Here is a 20,613-nt window from a genome sequence, read left to right as displayed (position 1 = left end):
CCCCGGCCTGCTTTGAGAAGAGAAGTGGTCAGGTGATGAGAAGTCTTGGGCTGTCTTCTTACTTGAGCCGTTGCTCCACACTGGGTAGCTTCAGGCAAACAGCTTCCAAATCCCAGCTTCTCCAGCTATGAAGATGATAAAGGAACATGCTGATACATCTTGTTTGAAAGGTCTGGAAGTGGGGGGTAAGCTGTAAACAAATGCACTGACTTTGAAAATAGGTGGGGAAGAGGGGGGGAAAGTATCTCTTTGCCAGGCATCGTCCCTCCAAACACCTACGGTACCTGTAGGGCGAGTGGAGCTGCACCCATGGAGCCAGTGTTGGGGTGGGTCGGTGTAGCCCCCCAGCATGGACCGGCATGGAGGGGGGCAGCTCTGTGGAGCAGAGCAGATGTGCTGGGTCTCCATCATCCAGAAACCGCTTTTTGCTGGCAATGCAACCGTGCAGGTCAAGGTCAAGTTGCTGGCAGCCTGCATCCCTCCAGAGCTGAGCCAAAGTGGCATTAAAATGAAAAAAAAACCACCAAACCCAAAAGAAAATAAAAAAAACAATCAAAAACCCAACCCCCCAAAAAATCCCAACCCAGCCATCCATCATCCCCTTTCCCTGCCTTTCGGATGGGCAGCCCTGCGGCCCCTGCCCCAGCCTGGGCAGCTGGTGGTCCAGGGGGAGCAGGGGGCGATGCGGGGCCGCTCCTGACATTTCCGCCGGCGGGTGCGCAGCCAATTGGCGAGGCTGGAGCAGCGACACATGAAATATGATGATTTTCTGCTGAAGAGGAGGAGGAGGAGGAAGGGGGGGGGGGGGGGAGGGAGGGAGGGAGGGAGGGAGAGGGCGGGAAGGACCGCTTGCTCCTGATGGTTCGTATGCCGGGGGCTGCAGAGAGGACTGGCCAGAGAGGAGTGCCGCGTGTGGAGCCCAGCACCCCGGGGATGGCCCCTGGCTCCCTGCTCCCTGCCCAGGAGGATGCGATTGCCACCCAGGTGGGCCGATGGCACCAGCAGAGGCACGAGGCTGCCGGGGGACGCTGCCGGGGGGGGCCCAAGCCTGGGCCCCCGCCGCTTTGCGGGGCCCCGGCACCCCCGCTCCCCGGTGGCTCTGCACTGTCCTGCGGGGCGCTGTGCCACGCACCCGGGGCCACCGGTGCTTGGCGGTGCTTGTTAGCGGAGGGCTGAGCTTTTCTGGGGGGGGTTTTGGTTCGGTTTGCTCACCCCCCTACTCCCCACCCCCCCAGACCCTCCTCCTGGAAACATGCTTCATGGCTGTGCCAGGGCTGCCCGGCTCAAACTTTGCAGCCTGATCCTTAGTTTGATGGGAAGCACTTGACAGAGCTCCTCTGCATGTCATTAACCCTCTCACACCGCCGCGGGACGGAAACTGTTAATGCCTACAATTCAGTTGCAACAAATTTAACCCTGATAAGGAGCGGCCGCACAACTCCCTGAATCACATCCAGCTGCTGTTCATTTTTATAATGACTTTGCATTTATCCAAGAGCTGGGTGGCAAGTTTTCTGTTTATTATTACTCTCCCAAGGGGAGGGGAGGGGGGAGATCCTCTTAAAAAATATAATCATATAATAATATTCACGAAGCAAGCCTGCTAGTGCAAACCCCTGCTCCTACTGTGGCACCGCAGCTGCTTTATTAATTTATTTGCACCGTGAGTGACAGTCCTCCAGAAGTGATAATTGGTGTACTGTATCTTTAAAAGGTTAAAACCCTTTTCAAAAAGGCCTAGACTCATAGTGCGAAAAGACAAGAGAGGCTTTGGCTGGCTTTGGATCCAGAAAACAGCTGCTGATTAGAGTCTGCGTCTTCGGGCTGAATTTATTACATATTTTTCAGCAGCAGGGATTCTAGGAGGAAGCTTCCGCTTGGGTTTCTTGATCGTGGTTTATTTTTATTCAGAGGAATAACAGAGGAAGGATTTGTTCCGGCTGGAGCATGCTCACAACCTGCAAGACCTCCCATTATTAAACTGCCTAGTTTGGGCTTTAATATACATGTTTGGTTTTGGGTTTTTGTTTTTTTTTTTTGTGTGTGTGTTTTTTTTTTTAATTAGCTTGATTATTATTTGGCAGTGTGCATCTATTGTTTTTTTTTTTAATAATTGATTTTGAAAGGAAGCTGATCTCGTAATGAGCTTTCTCCTTCCTTACTTGAAACAGGTGCTAATGAAAGAATGCAAATAGCACCGGCTGAGCCGAACATTTCATAAAGAAGGGAACAGCCACCGACCCAAAACAGTCCGGGATCTGCCTGCTGGCACCCAGCAAAGGTAGGCACCGGGGGTTTTGTGTTGTGGTTTTTTTGGGTTTGTGGTTTTGGGGTTTTTTTGTTCTCTGGGTGCAGATTTGCGAATGGTGTATTTTTCTCCCCCCTGCCTTGCTGCGGGTGCACAACCGGACGGTGAGATTCCATTTTGCCTCCCGAAAGGTGCCAGGTTGCCACCGAGGCGCTCGCCCCCCGCACAGCGAGCTGCAGATCTCCCCCCCGTGTGCGTGTGTTCCCTGGGTGGCCAGCGGCTGCCGTGCATGGCGCGATGGGCGAGCTCCCCGAGCCCGAGGTAACCTTAGCGGTGTCAATCAGCCTGCAGCCAGCCTGTAACCCTGTCCCCGCCACGCTCCCAGCTACTTTGCTGCTTGCTGCTGCTTAATTAGCCCTGGCTGTCGCATGAATTTATCGTTGCTTGACAGCAACTTCATTTTCTCCCGATGTGCATAGATTTTTTATATTTTTTTTGCCTTGCTGGTGGGAGGCAGGACTGGGGGGCAGTGGGAGGCAAATGCTGCGTGTGTTAGCGATGTGCAGGATTGATGCGGGCATGCAGAGGGGCACACGGCTCTGCTGGGCACCCTGGCCGCTGCGGCGGTGGAAAAATGGACATGTTGCTTCGTGGGGAGCCTTGTCCCCCCGGGGCGATGCTGAGTGCCTGTGCCAAGGCCCTGCTCTGCTTCCCATCCTGCATTTACGCTCCCTGCAGAGTAGAAGCAGCTGTTACCTGATGCTACAGCATGTATAAACATATTAAAAATAATATTCCTCCTCTCATTTTAACAGCTAGATCCCTGCCTGTGGCTGAATCCCCTTTTACCTGCACAAAGCCTGGGCACTGGCTTTTCTTTTTCACCCTGCCAAATTTTATTTGCGTGCACTTGGGGCTAGCATTTGGGCAGCGCTGGGATATTACCCCCAGAGGTTTGTCCTTTGCTGGGGAACTCGAGTTTTCCCAGTGCTGGCGGGCTGCTGTGGCGGAGGCAGGTGGAGGCAGTGGCAGCCCCATGCAGCACCTGGCCAAGGCTCTTGCTCGGGCTCCGGGTTTTCTGCCGCGTTCTCCCAGCTGCGAGCCTGGGCTTGTAGCAGGGACTGCAGTGGCTTCTCCTAGGGCCAAATCCAGCCCTCACTGGGATCATCCAGTTCCTTCAACTGGGTGTTCCTCCAGCTGTGAGCCTGGGCTTGTAGCAGGGACTGCAGTGGCCTCTCCAAGGGCCAAATCCAGCCCTTGCTAGGATCATCCAGCTTGTTTGGCTGGGTGAACCTCCGAGGGCAGAAATTAGCCCTTTGTCTGGAAGTTTGCATTTATATTTCAGTGCGTTTAAATGTGTTTGAGCAATGAATTTCTTCTCTCTGTGTGTGTGCAAGATTATTTGTAGCTTCTTTGCCTGACTGTTAAGGAAATGATCTGCAAAAAGTTTACCCCAATTAATTGTGCAAGCTGAGGGTGGGCAGCACATGAAATAAAATACGTATTCTATGTAAACAACCCCTTGAGGCTTCCTAGAAAGAGAACTTGTGAATACCTAACCTGACAGATAAAAAGTAATCAAAACTGAACATGCAGTCTGGTCTGTCCCCCCTCCCCCTTCCAAAAGCAAATAATTTTTAATTAGGAGTTTGATAGAGGGTGTATACAGGAGAAGATGATTAAGATATGCTTTGGAGGTGGCAGGAGGGAATGCTCCTCTGAGCCTGGTTCAGGCAGGGTGCGGGGCTGTGCGTGCCTTGCGTCCCCTGCCCTCCTGCTCTGCCAGCAGTGGCAGACCCTGATGCTGACAGGTGCTGGTGAACCCCAGCCATGTGCTTTGGGATGCAAAGAAAACAGATGTTTCCCCAAACCTTGCACTACCTCAATGCTCGGGTCGCTCCGGGGTTGCATGGTCCTGCAGGGATGGAACTTCTTGATTTTCCTGTATGCCAAAGATGGAGTGTGCCTGATCCTACTTTTTTTCTTTTGGAGATTGCAAATCCAGCCGCAATAAAATGCAGAGGGGGGTGGGGGTGGTGTCAGTCTTTTATTTTTTCCTTCTTTCGGCCAGCCTGCTTGCTCGGCGGGATTTCTGCCATGTGGGAGCTCGCTGCTCGTCTCCAGTCCCAAGCTCTCACTCTGCTCAGGCTGGTGGAAACATTTTGGATGAGAACCTACTGAGAAAGCCCAGGCAGGTGGTAACTAAGGAGGGGGAGGATGGGAAGGTGGTCTTTTTCCTATCAAATCATCTCCTGTACAGAGCATAGGGTTCTGGTCTGCTGCCTCTGGGGCCATGAAACCCTTCATGCATTGTCCAACCCAAACCCTCCTGCTGGCAGCTAGAACAGGACACAGTGCATTTTGTCTCATGCTGTACCAGCGCCAGCGTGCTTCTCTGTAGAGATGGTGGCATCCAAGTCCTGCCAGGAGCCGCTCTTTTATGAGCTGTAATGCCTTGGGACCAGTGGGAATTGTTGGCCCTGCATCACTCTGACTTTTATTCTTTCATCACCTCTTGAGACAGGGAAATGACACTGCTGTTCTCCGAGGCACTTGGAGCCTGGGTCATCTGACAGCATCGTGCTTGCAAAGGGGACTGTTAATTATTTTGCTTGAAACAGTTGTAAAACTCCTATAAACATACATGACATGCAAGGTCGTGGCTTTCAAATGGCTCTTTGGCATCTTGGCTCATTTCTGGTAAAGGTTGTGGCTGGGCTGTTCAATCGAGTTATGTAAATGGGGATATTTGCTAAAAATTGAGACAGTTGTTTATGGGCTAAGACGTTTTACAGACCCCTGGAGGGACCCAGGTTCAGAGTGCTGTGAAGATCTCCTCAGGCACACTTTAATTCTGGATTTTCCACCTGGCCTTGGGCTGGTCCCACAATTACCAGAAATCTCAGCTAACTGTTCAAGACTTGGAGCTGGTGAGGAAGGGATTGGTGCCAGGAGAGTGGGAACACAATATTGACTTAAACCCATCATTTTTAATTGGACCAGCTGGGAGTGAGTCTTACTGCCTTGTGCTGGTAGGAGCACAAACCACTCTAGACTTGTTTGGGGCTAAAAAATATCTCCTTTCTGCATGTAAAGCTAAGTATCTGCAGCTGGCTTAGTTCAGGCAGATGCATAATGTGGGCTAGTATGGATGCACCAAGGAACAGTAGATCCCAGCATGCTGATTTGAGTGTTTGAAGGTGCATGTCGTTAACTGAAGAGGATCTTCAAAACTGTCAAAGAGGGCTGGTTGTTGCTTACCCATATTTAACCATATTACTGACCGGACTGCAAAAGGGATGTCAGAATTCACAGGCCACATCTCTTCATTTAGCTCTTTAAAAAGCTCAGAAACTTTTATTCCAGGAATGGAAACCTAGCAGCTATGTAAGTAATGGATTTGCTCAACTCTGATCTCAGCCGCTGACTGAAGTGGTGGTGGGGGAAAGCAGTATGGCCTTTTTTGTTCCCGTTTAACCTTTTTGAGTCTTACTTTTTCTTCTGTGTGTGAAATGGGGAGGAGGGAGGGGGAGCCATTTGGCCAAGATCTTAGTGTGAGTCCCTGGCAGATTGAAAATACGAGTGATAAGTTTTGACTCTAAGCTCCAACTGCAGACAGCAGCGCTCGCTGGTTTTTTTTAGATGATTATTTGCTAAGTGGACACTGGTGCTGTAGGGAAATGCATGGGGGAACGTATCTGCCTGTACAGATAATTCCTGTTGCTAGGTGTGTTTTGTTGCAGCGTTGATCCTTGCCATGAGAAGTGGGAGCAATGCTAGCTCCTGGGCATGTGGGTGCTCTGGCGGGGTCTGAGCTGTTTGGAGGTGAACGCTGAGACCGGCTGCTGTTACCAACGACCTGAATAATTTAACGAGGCATGTTGCATGTGGCGTGGCCAGCTTGAGCTCTCGGGGGGCCATGTGTGAAAAGCCTTTGTGGGTGAGGGACATGGGATGCTGCTGTCATCCCCTGCGAGCAGAGGGAGGGGGAGCCCCAGAAATGGCTGCTGGGATGGTCCCCGGGAGGAACCCAGCTGTTGATCCCAGCTGGGGGCTGGTCTGTATGGGTGGTTGTGACCCAGGATGCCCTAATGACCCTGACCCTAATGGTTCTGGGTGATCTGCCTCTCCCTGCAGCTGAGAGAGGAGGCTCCCACAGCCCTGCCGCTCCAGCGCTTCTTGCAAACTGCCTGCATGGGAATCCCATGGGACTCGAGACCTTCAGATGGGTTTTCCACCCCTCAAGCACCCCAGATTTTCAGTGCAGTTGAGAGACTGTCTCTTGCTTGCTTCCCTTCCCGTGTGCCACCTTGTCACTCTGGTAGGTCTTGATGTGGGACACATGGGCACCTTGGAAGGGAGCTTGGTCAATAAACTCCGGTGGAGGAGACAACCGCAGGTGGCTGGACCGCTTCCTGCATCTCTGGAGGAAGGGCCCAGGGCTGCTGCTGACTCACAGTCCTGCTTTGGGGGCTGCCAGCAAAAAAAGAAATGAGCAAACCCTGATGTAAGAAGTGATCTGCTGAAAATAAGTCACCACAGAATTCATCATTCTGTTAGAGTGCAAGCGAGAAAGGTGAATGCTGCTCTGATGATGTCAGGGATGATCTCAGCATCCTTCAGAATACACCTCTGCTACAAACAAAACTTCAAGCCCACTTTTTTTAGTTGCCTTTAGAGTTTAAATATGCTTTATATATCCTGCTGGGTGTTACTGTTAAGTGGTGGTTTTGATATTAAAAGGTCTACTATGTTTGAAATAACCAAAGGAAACATTGATAGAGGTGTGACTGGACCTCATATGGTCTTCTAAATAAATGCTCATGTGCAAAAGAGCAGGCTTCTGGGATGGGCTCGGCTGCACAAGCATCATCCTGTCCTGCCCCAGATCTGGTCCCTCTAACCCACATGCATCCTACGTCACCTATGTTTCAAAGGCATTTCTGATCCTCACCAGCCAATTCGCCTTTGCCTGTGTGTTTTAGCCCATGAAAATAAATTTATCATCCCTCATCTCTCTCCTTATGGCCTTTCTGTGTTGCTTGTCAGTCATTGTAATCCTGTACATTGCAGACATGTTCCCATTTGCCCTGGTTTTGGTTGCTTTAACTCATATTTGCAATTTTTTTTTGTTTTTTTTGTTTTGGTCCTGGCATCATAGTGCACTTTATGGGAGAGTGAAAATTGCTGAGCCAGACAGGTTGTTTTGTTTTTAATGGCTCTTCAAAAGCAGTTTGGCCAGGTTTTGTCTGAAAACTCTGCTGCAGTGAATCTGTTGCTAGAAATTAATTCTCCAGACATCCCTCTGTGGCAGGGATGGCTCCAGCAAGTGCAGGCAATGTCTACCTTACTGATAGTTGCATTTGATTATAACTTTGATTAATTCATCGGACAGTAATTTTATGGGGTGGAAAAAAAATCTGCTACCTGCCAAGCGAAGGGCATGTACTGTGCACCCATGGCAGACTGAAGGAAAATATTTAGGGTGACCTTGTGTCTCCAAACAAGATGTGGTGCTATGCCAAGAGAAAGCAGCGAGTACGGTGGCTCTGTGGATCAGACCACCCACTACAGGGGGTGAAAATTGATCCTGGGCCAGCTTCAACAACGGTGAGAGGGTGTGCTGGCGTGTGTGCTGCTTACGGGCTGCAAGATGCCTGGGGGCAGTCGGCAGAGTATGAACCACAGGCTTCAAAGAAACAACTAAGGTAACAAATGGAAGATATTGCTGTTATAGTTCAGTTGCTTTTTGGAGTGCTGAATTTATACCTGGCTTGCTTCATAGTGAGTGAGACATGCCTCTTAGCTGGGGCAGGAATTATGTCATTTTACATTTACAGTTATGCTATGGATTAAGCATCAGTGGGAGTTAGCTTTGCCATGGGGACCTGGAAGCAAAAGTCCTGTCGAAGGTTGTGCTCCTAAAATTGCATAGCATGTGAAATTATTTGTCTTCCTCCACCCAGTGCACTCTCATGTGCCCTTGAAGCAAGGTATATGCACATGCTCTTCCAACACAGCAGGATGGTTGGGTTGATGCTACTCAAGATTTCTTGTGTCTCCCTGTGCTACAGGCAGTTTAAGAGAAGAAAGAGTCCTTGTTTCTGTTTTTACAGAAATATACCATTCTTTAAGGCAAAAATTTTGTTCCTTGGCTTCAGTTCCTCGTGGACATCTCAGCAGATGCCAGTGCTCTGGGTGTTTGTGTGGCATGGGTGCAGCTGGTGGGCTGTTGAAGCAGGAAGGTGCTCTTGCTGTTTGTGTAGGGTCCAGCTTCATGGGACCCTCGACTTGGAGATTTCAGGCTGCTCCGTCGTATGGAGTAGGTCATAAAATCAGAAAGGACGTGCCCTTCAGTGAATTGTGTGAAGACAGTGAACTTGAGCGGTGTGCTTGGCTGACTGTGGGCCATGGAGCAGAAGGCTGGGCTGTGTTCATCAGAGTGCTGTGGGGAAGAGCTTGTTGCTCCTTGCATGTCTTGCTGTGTTTCCATGCTCCAGTTTCAACACCCCTTTGTCAACTGGCAAGGATCGATAACAAGGTGTCGTGGTAATGTAAATAACACTAGAACTCAAAAGTGTCCTGGAAAACATGCATGGGGAATACCAGGGAAATAACTAAATTCTCAGAATAGCTAATTTAGCTGGAATTTGGCTTATTATGACTGCAGGAATGCAACAAGTTATGATAAAGCTATACAAAAGTGCTTTGACTGGTATGCCTGCAGCTGGCAGGACCTATATTCCTTTGGCCATTGAAATTTTGGGGTGCAAGGAGGGCATGTTCCCTCTGGGAAATCAGCTCATTGACTCTGGTCTTTCACTTCCCAGCGCTGTCTCCTTGTGTGATGTTATTGTTTATGAAGATTTTGCGAGCATGTGATAACCCGCAGACAGAGAGGACTCCAGGGAAGCTGTAATTCTGTATCCATAGTTACTCTGCACTTTGTTTTGGGATGCTGTGTACACTTTCAAGGCATGAACCCATCCCTGAGCAGCCTGTTGTTTCTTACAGAGGAGAAGGTTGGGTAAATTGAAAAATCAAGAGGCTAATTTTCTCAGCTAATGGTACATAACAGGTTTCTGTTGCTTCTGTTGCTATTTCTGTCAGCATTCATGGTTTTTTTCTCAGTCGTTTGGATTTTGTTCAGTGTTTGCCATTGCAAAAACTGCTTGGGGACTGATGCCGTCTGAAGAAGCCCGGTCCCAAGGAAAAAATACCTATTAGTATAAAAACCTTGATTATGAAAAAAACTTACTTGGTTCTCCATGACTGAATAGCTGTAAAATGAACTTGGTACTCAAAAGCAAACTGCAAAGGTGGAGGGGGGAACACAGGATGCCTACATTAATATCATATAAAGGTTGCAAAGTTAAGCAATCAAAAGATGGAATAAGAAAGTGTTGGGGTGAATATGTAATCATAACTTCCCTTTGTCTGTGTGGTGTTTATCAGAGAGAATGCACTCTTGTGTTATTTACAACTTCCAATAAATAGATATTTAAGATAAGCTCAATCATGTAATTAAAGACTTTTGACACATGGCCAGATGCTCTGCCTTTATGTTTGTGTAAATGAGAGCCTAGGGTGGCTGTGTGCCGTGGTGCCTCTGCTCCAGTGGCTAAAAACCTCGGCTCTTTGTCCCAATGGGGCTGCGTTTGCTGCATCTAGATGGCAGGGAGGGATGGGACCCTCCCCTCCACAGGGCAGAAAGGCAAACTGTAAACTGTCGTGATCTAACTGGCTGAAGGAGACTAGAAGTTTTTGTGCAGCTGTTTATAAAAGGTGTGCCCTCAAGCAGGAGAGTTGCCCTGATTTTCCAGACAGTGTTTTGGGAAGGAAATTCAAGCTCCCCAAGGGAGGGGTGGTGACTCCATCCTTGCAGCTGAGCGCCATCTCCCAGGCTGAGTCTGGGTGAGACCGAAGCTCTGGGCTGGGGCTGAGCCCAAGGGCTGTTGCAGCCTGTGCCCCAGTAGCCCTCCCATGCCCCGGAACAGGGTGACACTGCAGCTGGGGCTGGCAAAAGGTCCTGCCAGGGTGGCAAGAGCAGGGTGCAGGGATGATGGAGCAAGACCCAGGGCACAGATCGCATGGAGAAGTGTGTTTTGGGAGCTGTGGGCATGTTCTGAGCCCAGCTGGACTTGCCAGGGAGGACTTAAGAAAATAAAAAGTGCTCCTTGCAGGTAAGAGTTCTGCACCTCAGCGAGATGGGTAGTTAGCTTGAGCATGCTCCTTGCAAAAAATTTACTTGAGTGAGGATAATTTTGTGCTGCAAAGATGCAGATCACAGTGGAGCCCATCCTCGCCTCCTGGAAGAGCCTTCCTGGCCCTTGTGTGTTCCAGCACCCGCTGTGGTACAGTAACGCTGCTGGAGGAAAGTGAATGTGTGGGTGATGGGGTCTTGCTATTGAGCTTTCCCAGCACCACTTGGGCACCTTGGATTTCATATCCCCAGAGACACTTGTAGGCTTGCAAATGGGTGACAAGGGACACTGTGTTTTGGTGATACAAAGCTGGAAATAAGAGCAGTAGAACAGAAGAGAGCAAAGCTGAGTTTTAGGGTTTATATGCTAGCACATTGTCTGTATTTTCATAATAGGGTGGAATTGCATTAATTTTGTGTAATTTCCTGTAGTACCTTTTTTTTCCTTTTTTTTTTTTTTTTTAATTTAAAGAAGACAGAGTTCTTGGTGCTTTAACTATGGCATGCTGCTCTTCTCAAACTTATGCCAATAGGAATCAGCTGTAAACTCGGTATTTGTAGACTTGGGACTGACTGACACTGACTTTTAGCGTTGCAAACAAAACATTTTATACCTGTGTACTTATTTCTGCATTTGCACCATATTAACATCCATGAAATGGTACAACCAGCTCCCAACAAACAACCCCACTTGCTTTTTGGGGAATGTTTTTTAGCAGTCTAAACCCTTTTAAAACCTTAAAGCTGCATAAGCAGCTTAAACCAATCTAAAGCCTCGGATCATTTTAAACAGCTTGTGCTAATATAAGGGCTTAGATTATCTTAAATACCTTAAACAGATCTAAAGCTTTAGCAAAAGAATTTGACCAGTCTTAGATTTGGTTGATTATTTGATTGATTTCACAGGTACATTTGTCACCACTGGGTGACTCTGCCCAACCACTCCTTACTGCAAGATGCTCAGATTTTTCTCTATCTTGTCATTTTTATACTTTGGATATTTGACACTCTGACATGAGAACATGGCAGTAAAATTTGACTCTGTAACCTTAACTCTGCCCTCATGCTTAGGTTATGATAATCTGTAACTTCTGTACGTGGCCCCGGGTTATTTTTGTTAAATATGTATCTAATTTGCAGGAGAAAATGAATTCTATTACACCAGTTGAGGATTTTCAAAGAATCATGAGTGCCTGAACTGCCCTTTGCCGTCTGGATTCTTATAAATTGCTTATATAGCTTTGAAAATCCCATCTTAAGATGTGGTAGCTTAATTAAACCTCTTTTAAAATGTACATAAACAGAGGAATGAGTTCAGACTGACTTAGGTTAATTTGGACATTCTGTGCTTATTGCCTGCTCCTCACTCCTGCATCCTCATGGTATTAATATAGGGTTTAATTCTTCCTTCATTTTGCAAGGGAAAGTCATAAGTCATTCAGGCTCAAAGAGTTGGGGGCTTTTGTTTTTTTCCTAAATTAAATTAGATGGAGTTTCACTTCCACACCAGCCAGCCCTGAAAGGCTGGGCTCTTCACTTTCCCTTAGAGCATAGTGGCACTGAAGCTTTTCTGAAAGCTGAAGGAGCAGCAGCCCCAGGAATAATTTCATTAGGAGATATGCTGGTAATAACACTAGAGCCATAAGAAGACATCATCAGAGAAATTTTCCGCTTGAACTCCTTAGCTGAGAAAAGGAGCCGACATGCTTCCCTCCTGCTGAACTCTCAGATGCAGGGATGTGATTGGTACCCCAGGGTGGGTTCTGCTCCTCCTCGACCTGAGCTGCAGCCGCAGGGGCACCAGAACAGCCTTTTGGCAGGCTGGGCCGTGATGCTGCTCCAGCCCCACTCGCACCCTCACTGCTTTGGCCATGCAGAACGAAATTTGTCTTTATCGTGAGCACTGTGGCAAAGGGAGTTTGTAGTAAAACAGGTTGGTTTTGTGGCAGTGCATGCAAAGCAATGTTAGCCTTAAGATCTCTTCTCCGGAGCTGTATAAAATGTAGTATTGGAACAGACCTGAAGAAATGGGAGATGAAAATGTGACAGTTTACAGGAAAGGCTAACGTGGAACAAAGCTGGTATCTCCATCTGCCGGCCTCGTGGGCTTTGCCACATGCAATGTCTGCTTTTCAGTCTGTCCTATGTATCGGTAAAACAGATGCACACAGATCTCTGACATTACGAGGAGACAGTATTTCAGAACTTTCCCATATGAAAACTGTTTTAACTTGCAGGAAACTTTGGAAAACTAAGAAAAAGTTTAATTTTTAGATACGTGGCTGTTTTTTCAGGCGGGGGTGTTAGATCTCTAACACAGGTTATTCACAGTGCAGCTGCTAATAATTCTGGTCTCCTGCATTTTATTCACTTAATAAATTATGTATTCATTATCATAGAAATAGTAGGTGAGCGCTTGCTTGAAGGTGAATTGCTTGCTTTCAGCCTGCCAGGCTCTGAATTCTCTTGTAGATAGTGTAATTCATATTTAGAGCAAGAGGCCTGAATGCTACCTTGATACCTGTGAGAATATCTAGTGGAAAAATCTGGGATTTTACAAAACACATATTTTTTAAAAAAGTAAACTAACAAAACCAACATAACATACATCCAGAAATTCCTGGGGGCTATGCAGTGCTGGAGATTTCAGTCCAAGCCTGGCTCCTTGAGCAGCTCGCTGTGGGTGCAGCTCTAGTACATAATTAATAAAGTTCCTTTCCTTTCTTAGAATATCTGGCCCAAGGAGTTTAGGATTAAGTTTGCTAGAAATGTAAATATATTGCAGCTGAATCAGGGCAGAGAGCAGAGCAACCTTTTAAATCTGATTTTCTTTCCATTCTGATTGACTTCCCCTATCTGTAACCTGGTGACTAGGACTGGGTTGGCCTCTGTAGATGTCCTGCATCTCTGTGCCTATGGTCCTGGTGCCCTTGGCTGCCTGGGAGAGATGTGGTGGGCTAGTGGCTGTTGCGTTTTCTCCTCTCACTGCAGAGCTGGGCAGGAGTGAGCATGAGTTTTGGAGCTGGGCTGGTGCATTTGTTCCCTCCTGTGGAATCCCATGAAGTGCCTGCTTCCTCACCAGTGACAGCTTGGTGCAATGACATTTTTTACTCGGCTTAGCCATTTTTGCCTCCTTTTACCCTCTTTTTGCTGCAAGCTCCAGAGTGCTCCGGTCTCTGCACGCTTCTGACTGATGGCCCAAAGCAAAAATGAAGAAGCTGGTGCAGGTAACCCTGATAGCAGCCTCTTCCCCCCGGAGCTACTCACCCTATACTCTGTGCCATTGACAGAAATAGGAAAGAAAACATTTCCTAAAGCCAGTATTAATAGAAAAACAACTGAAAGACCTTTTTTTCCTTCCCCCTGACATGTTTCCAGTCTCCAAACACAGTTACTTGGCCTGGCACACGTGTGGCTACCCCAGTGGCAGAGCCCCACTGAGCAGCATGTAACAGCCCAAGGGTGCGAATGGGCAGCACCGGGGCAGAGGGGTCTGTGTGGCTCCCTGCACTTGGACCTTTTGTCTTGCTGCATCCTAGAGAAAAAACAGAAACGAGCCATTTGTTCCACTGCTGTTCACAGCTGGGGACAGGAATAGCCACTGAACAGTGATAAAGCACGAATGAAATGGAGTTAACGTAGACAGTGCAGTGCCCAGTGCGTGCCACCCGAGGGCTTGCGGCAGCCCCTGTGTCCCCCCTGTGCTTTACTGGGGACCATTGCGCTGCCAGGCAGGTGCCTGAACCTGGGAACGAATGCAGATGGACTGGGTATGTGACAAGTGTTGCTCAGTTCTGTGCCAGTCACTATGGGATGTGGAGAATAATTCAGAACTTATAGAGCTGTAGTAAACAGCCCAGCTACCTGGTGTAGACAGCTGAGGTGGGGGGGGTCCAGTTTTTTTCTCCCCAGTTTGTTCACACATACTGAAACTGCAGCAGTACAAACAGGTCGGTGTTAATCCACCCAGCAACTGCATCTTCCTTGGAAGGGGCCCTGATTTCTGAAAGCGTTGCCATCCGGGACAGCATTTCAGCATGTGCTTGCCTGTAAGCATGTGTTTAATTGCCGTCCTGAATAATGCTGTGCTTAATCATGTTCCTAAATGTTTTTCTGATTCAAGGCCAGTGTTGGCATCCTGCAGGTTGCACTGCCGTGCAAAGAGCTGCTGGAGGTGGATACAGCATCCCAGCCCCCTGTAGCGTGGATGGGCGTCAGGCAAGTTGCTGCCATCGAGGAAATGAGCAGTGTGTAGGGAAAGTGGATTGAAGCTCCCCGGTAAAGAAAGTATCTGTGTTATTATTGGGGTGAACTGGTGAATACGGTGAGCTGTGGGGTATGATAAAACATACAGCATTTGTAGCAGCAGAGGATTTGTAATGTTGCTAGATTTGGGTGAGGATTAATGAGCCTTTTCAGCTCTTGGCGACTTGCTGAAACTCCTTAGCCTTGTTCATTTGGGGACTTAGCAGCTCAGGGTTTCCTTCAGACTTCTTAGAAAGCTGAGAAGTGTCTCTGTATGCACAGGCATGCGGAGAAGTGTGTGTTCAAAAGAAAAGAGTGAGATGCGGAGATGAGGCCTTCTACCTCTCTGGGCACTGACCACAAAAATCTGTGCAGAGCCGTGAAATGTGAAGGCAGAATATTTCCAGTATCAGCTTCTGCTCCTTTTTCACCATGTTAAAACCTGGGAAGTTGTGTGGTCTGTACCAGAAGTGAAGCAGGGGTGTCCCAGAGAGCTGCTGGGGGGCCTGGGCTGAAAACACCTAAGTGTCCGTAGCCCAGGCACCCTGGCTGGGAAGGCTGATTGCAGCCCAGATGCAACTTGATGCAAAACCTACTGATGCTGCAACAGAGCTGTGCATCGTACTCTCAGAAAAGTTCTTCCTGGCATGGGATGGTGCCGTGATGTACCTCTAGGTCCCAGCATGAGTCACAGCATCACACTGTTCCTCTGGCATGCCTGTTGTGGACCCCATAATATATATATATATATATTTTTATGCTAAACAAAACTCTTGCTGCATCAGGGCTGCAAAGCTTGCAAGATGCAGGGCAGGGTGCCAACCCTAGCACCCTCTCCAGAAGACGCGAGCACTGCAGAAGTAAGCTGTGCCACCACGATGCACAAAGACCACATTTGTCAAAGCTTGGTTTGCTTGTCCTCCTGTCTGTATGGAGGAAAATGGTGCATTTTATGGCTGTCCAGGTTTTACGAGGCCAAATGTGTTTGGTCAATGTACCAGAAAGGTTGTCAAAAAACTTGTGTCAAAAGTGGGGACTAGCTTGGCTGGTGTTTGGATGTGGGGAATTAAGGCAAATGATTTCCCAATGTTACTGGGCCAGAGATGAGCATGAGAACGAGTGGGCACAAATTAATGGAAGGTTTGGGCATGTCAGGAATTTAGGTGGAGTTTTTTTATGCTGGGAGGTTGGTGTGTGAACCAAATTGCAGTGGGAACAATTAATATAAATTATTTTTTTTAAACGCTTGGACGTAAGGACAAACTTGAAGATTACAGCTGATAACTTCAAAGAGGAAAATCACTCCATTTGCATTTCATGTCAGTATATTACCTACTCTGGAAAGGAGTAGACTTGGGGAGTATGTGAATATTTGAAGTCTTAGGGGAAATCGGCTGCATCTCCTCTTTATGCTGTGTCATAAAAAAGGGACAAAGAGGTCACTTTGCCACTAATGGGCAGTGGACTTAGAGTCAGTGAAAAGAAATAGCTCAGCCAGCATGCGGGATACAGTGCAGGAGGAGAAAAGATGAGATGTGAGATGCATGGCCAGTGGTGGGCAGATGCTCCCACTGGTACTAGGACAGCTTTGGTCCCAGGTCCTTCTCTGTGATGCAGTTTGAGTTGCAAAATGGAGATTCACCTGTTCGTTGGTGAGGTTAAATGGATTGCTGTGAACATCAGGGAGGAATTTCCTCCTCCTGGAGGGTGTTATAGGAGTGAATGGTGGTCAGATGTGGCCCTGTTTCACCTTCCCTTGGTATTTACCTCTGCCTCCAAGAGAAGCTGAGCTGGCTGGGTCAGTGCCTTATCACCTCTGTTGGCCTGATCCTCCATCTCTGCTTTCTCAGCAATGGTAAAGGGTGTCAGCTGGTGGCACAGGAGTGCAGCTTTGATGCCTCTTCCAGTTTCTGCTGCTCTCCAGGTTCTTGTCTGGGTTGAAAGCACTCATGTGAGCCTCAGCTCTGTGGAGGTGAAGTTAGGTCATGCACAAACCTAAACCAGGAAACTTCATTTTCAAAAGCATGCTTTCATGCTGGGCAGCATGGTTTCACAGAGGTGATAGGGTTTGTGTGGTAGGTGCCTCGCAGGGTTGGGACTGTCCTGCACGTGCTGTCCTTTGCCTGTGGGATGCTTCTGCTGCTCTTCACCTGGGCTGGACCGTAGCGCTTCACAGAAGGCTCCAAGCCCATCCAGCTCCTCTTGTCAAGCTTCATTTGCTGTCGACACAGTCTATCCATTGTCACCCTTGCAGTGAGTCATTCAGCCACTTGGGAGCTCAACATGCAGGAGCTGACTTTGATCCGCAGGCTCTGAGCCAGGCAGGATTTAGGTGAGCTTGAGTTTTGGCCCAGGAGGAATATGTGGCCCGTGCATACTGCAAAAGCCAGGCCAGCAACTCCGTTGAATCATGCACTTGGCAACACGAGGGCTGAAAAAGGTCCTGGGAACTGGTTAGTGCAGCAGGGACACAGGCAAGTGGCAGCAGAGTGTATGAGCACTGGGAAGAGGGTCAGGCAGGTGGGGAAGGCAGCTATGCACCTGCGAGCCTGCTGCACGAAGCTGCAACAATGAACTCCTCTAGCTGAGAGGTTTGGGAGGCTTGAGTTGCTCTTAGATCTTGCGTACCCTGTAACAACTTTGTAGCTCTGGTCTTTGCTTTCTTCAACCCATCTCTCTCAAGTGGCACTGTCCAAACTTGCTGTCCCATTTGCTGGTGGTGGGATTTGAGGATGCAATGGCAAGCGGTGCCCCGTTGGTGTGGAGAGTTGGTGCATTCTCTCACGAGCAGCCAGCTGTTGCGGTTTACGTCTGAGTGGCAGTGGGAGGCAAAATTTGTCATGACATTGGAAAGCGCTGCAGGCACTAAGGAAGTGTGTTGGTGCTGTCAGCGTGATGGGGGAAGTCCTGAGGGGGTTACCTGCCGCTCAGCTGTGAGTTAGAAAAAACTTCCATGCTTTAGTGAGTCCAAAAATACTCAAAAAGACTGAAAAAAATGGGACAAAAGGAATAGGTATATTGCTTGCTGTTAAAATAACAGTATGTCAGGCCTTTATCACATCCATTCTGCAAGGTGGGGCAGCTTCCAGAGCCCCCTGTTGCTTCTCCCAGCCTTGAAGGAGATGTGGTGCAGGGGTCACTGGAGAAGGGAGGTGGGTTTTTTGTGTCCTCCTCCCTGCTTACACATGAAACCCCTCAGGGGAACAGGGTGGGAGGGATTACATCTGTTCTGCAGCTGGAGAGCTAGGGTGTCAAAAGATGAAGTGCTGGTGCTGCAGGGGGGCTGTGGGGCAAGAGACTGCACTGGCACTCCAGATTTGCAACCATTTTTTTTTAACCCAAAGATCCCCTTAACCTTTCCATGGAGGCAGGGCACAAGCTGTCCCTTTATTTTTGCTGTTAGTCTTTATAATAGGAATGTAATACTCTCTGGGCTCTCTGTTGTTCTGCAACAGAAAACTGTTTTGTAGAAGTAACTCCCTGCGCATGAAATAAAGTTATATTCTGTCTTTTTTTGTACAGTGGAAACATCTTGTTTTCTGCCAGCTTCTGTCCCTGCATGCTTTCCTTAGGGGAGGTACCTATAATCTTTTAATTATTGACCGTGTAACACAGGGCACAGTGACATTATTTGTCAGTAATACAATACTGGGAGGAGCTGCTCCCCTCTCTCGCTAACTTTCCGATATGCAAATTGAACCCCTTGCAGTGCTGTGCTCAACCAGCCCTTTCCTTTTCAGCAACCCATACCCGTGCGCCGTGCTTGTATCCCTCCCATCGCGTGGGCAATTCAGTGAGGTTTAGCAAACTAAGCTCTCAGCTCTGCCGGGTGACTTTGCTATAAGGCAACCTCCCTCATAAGGAGAATTTACATTGGCGAAGCTCATCTGTACCATCGGTGCTGTAAGGCTGCACGGATGGTTGTGTGGGTGTTGTCCATGTCCCTGTGCTTTGTGAAAATAAATTGGAGGAGTCCCTGAGCATGCAGCCAAGTTGCCTTTTCAATTGCGTGTGAACTGAGCCTTGGAGATGATATGTCTGCTTGTTCCGTTCATTAGGAGGAGACACCTGGTGGTTTAGTGCCGGGCAGGAGGCTGGAGCACACATGGGTGCCACACTGGTAGAGCCAAGGTGCGAGAGGGCACCCAGCTCCTGCAGCTGGTGGGGGGCAGCCCCAGGGGATGTTTGTGGGTGATGAGCTGGGTACACTCGGTGGGGTTTAGTGTCTCTGCATGCTGGCCACAGCACCCTGGCAGCAGGAGGAGACTTTCAGAGATGCTTCCCAGACTCCTTCGTGGCAGTGAGGTGCCCACACGCGTACCAAGAGTCAGAGTGAAAGCACAATATTTATTTTTAAGTTCTCAGAGTTAGAGAGCTCTGCTGGTCTAAATTATGCACAGACGTTATTGTTTTATTAGGGTTTATAGGGCAGTGTTGCCTGGAGGCCAGATCAGACCCATGGCTTTGCAGCCCATCCAGGCCTGTGGCCAAAGATAACTCAGACTCCCATGAAACAAAACTTAAACCGTGAGCCATAACGGGTAGAAAAGAAAAAGAAATAGGAAAGGATTGCAAGGTAACAGGTAGGGTACTTAGGGAAAAGGATGACTGCAGATTGATGGAACAGGTAGAGGAGTATTGTCCTCTGCAGAATGAAAAAGTGAAAACAGCAGCAACACCCATGGGTTACCTCAGAATTTTCTAGAGAATAGAAAAAGGGAAAAACAGTTCAATTTCCTGAAAAGTGTGTCATTTGAGTAAAAGATTTTGCCTGTTTTGCCCTTTGTGTTAGTTTGTCCATAAATATGCTTTTAACTTGGATAGAAACACTATCTTTTATGGGCCCATGAGCAGCTAATGCTTGCTTTTACATCCTTTGTGGCACATCATCCTATATAACATAACACTAAGTACTATTGCTAATTCTTGCAAATGCTGCAGTGTTCCTGGTATCTTACTAAGGGTGGTCTTTTGTGACACGGAGTCATCGTGCTTTTTGGTGGTGTTTTTTTTTTTTTAAAAAAAAAAACCCAAATGAAACCCCTTTTCTTTTCACTATATAATGCTGCCCATTGTATCATGCTTTTTCTCATTTACCTTTGCAAAATGAGGTAATAACTGCCAGGGCAGAATGGTATATATATTTGCATTCAAAGTATAAAAAAATACATCTTTCACAAAGTGTAAGGCTGGGGGAAACAAAGGAGCGCAAAACTCTTTTGATTTCTTTCTGTAACGTCCTGAAAGTTCACTGTATTTTTTTGTGCTGGAGGTACTAATTGTTCAGAGGAAATAACTGCAACAGGCTTGTTACAGCGGCAAGTCAAACTGGGCTGGTGTGCTGAAGAAGTTGTTGTGGCTTCAAGAAGCTACATTCAAACCAGGTAGGGTTATTGTATATATTTTAAATACAATTACCTGCTCTGTCCTCCAGATTACCCTGCCTGCACACTCCTGAGCAAGGCCTCACCAGAAGATGGTCGCTGAAGGTACTGCTGGAGGGAGCGCAGCCTCCTGCAAGGCACGGCATGTACGGCAGCAATTACAAATTTTACATGCATGCAAATGGGAGCGGTGGTTACGCCTGCAGATTGAGACTGCTGCCTTCTCCTGCCGGTGGGCATGAATCTCCTTCCTGGCAAATAGGTCTTGAGCATCTGCAGGACTAATAAGCTAGAAAACAGGCCCCGGGGAAAACCCCTCTCCCTCCTTCTTTTTTTTTCTTTTTTTTTTTCTTTTTTCTTCTTTTTTTTTTTTTTCTTTCTATTTTTCAGCACACTGAGCAGAGATTTGCAAGACAAAAGCGTTTGCTTTGCATTGTGCATTTTGTTTTGTGTTTCTGGGTTACATGGAAACACACCTGCCATTTTACTGCTTCCTGCAGCAGATGCAAATAGAGCATCCTCTCAGGAAAATG

The 20,613-nt window shown here is 47.9% G+C and overlaps 1 long non-coding RNA gene across 2 annotated transcripts; it reads left to right on the top strand.

Moving 5' to 3' along the window:
* Window positions 1–853: 853 nt before the first annotated feature.
* Window positions 854–20,389, top strand: LOC129735760 (uncharacterized). Of its 2 annotated transcripts, none has more exons than XR_008731612.1 (3): window positions 854–984; window positions 2,172–2,281; window positions 20,131–20,389. It is a non-coding gene; the product is annotated as an uncharacterized LOC129735760 (long non-coding RNA). The 2 variants fall into 2 exon arrangements; XR_008731613.1 differs by lacking the exon at window positions 20,131–20,389 and adding an exon at window positions 2,440–3,348.
* Window positions 20,390–20,613: the final 224 nt, after the last annotated feature.

This window comes from Falco cherrug, chromosome 3, assembly GCF_023634085.1.
Source record: "Falco cherrug isolate bFalChe1 chromosome 3, bFalChe1.pri, whole genome shotgun sequence".
Classification (NCBI taxonomy): Eukaryota; Metazoa; Chordata; class Aves; order Falconiformes; family Falconidae; genus Falco; species Falco cherrug.
Note: the sequence above shows the minus strand (reverse complement) of the source record. Positions and strands in the feature narration are given on the sequence as shown.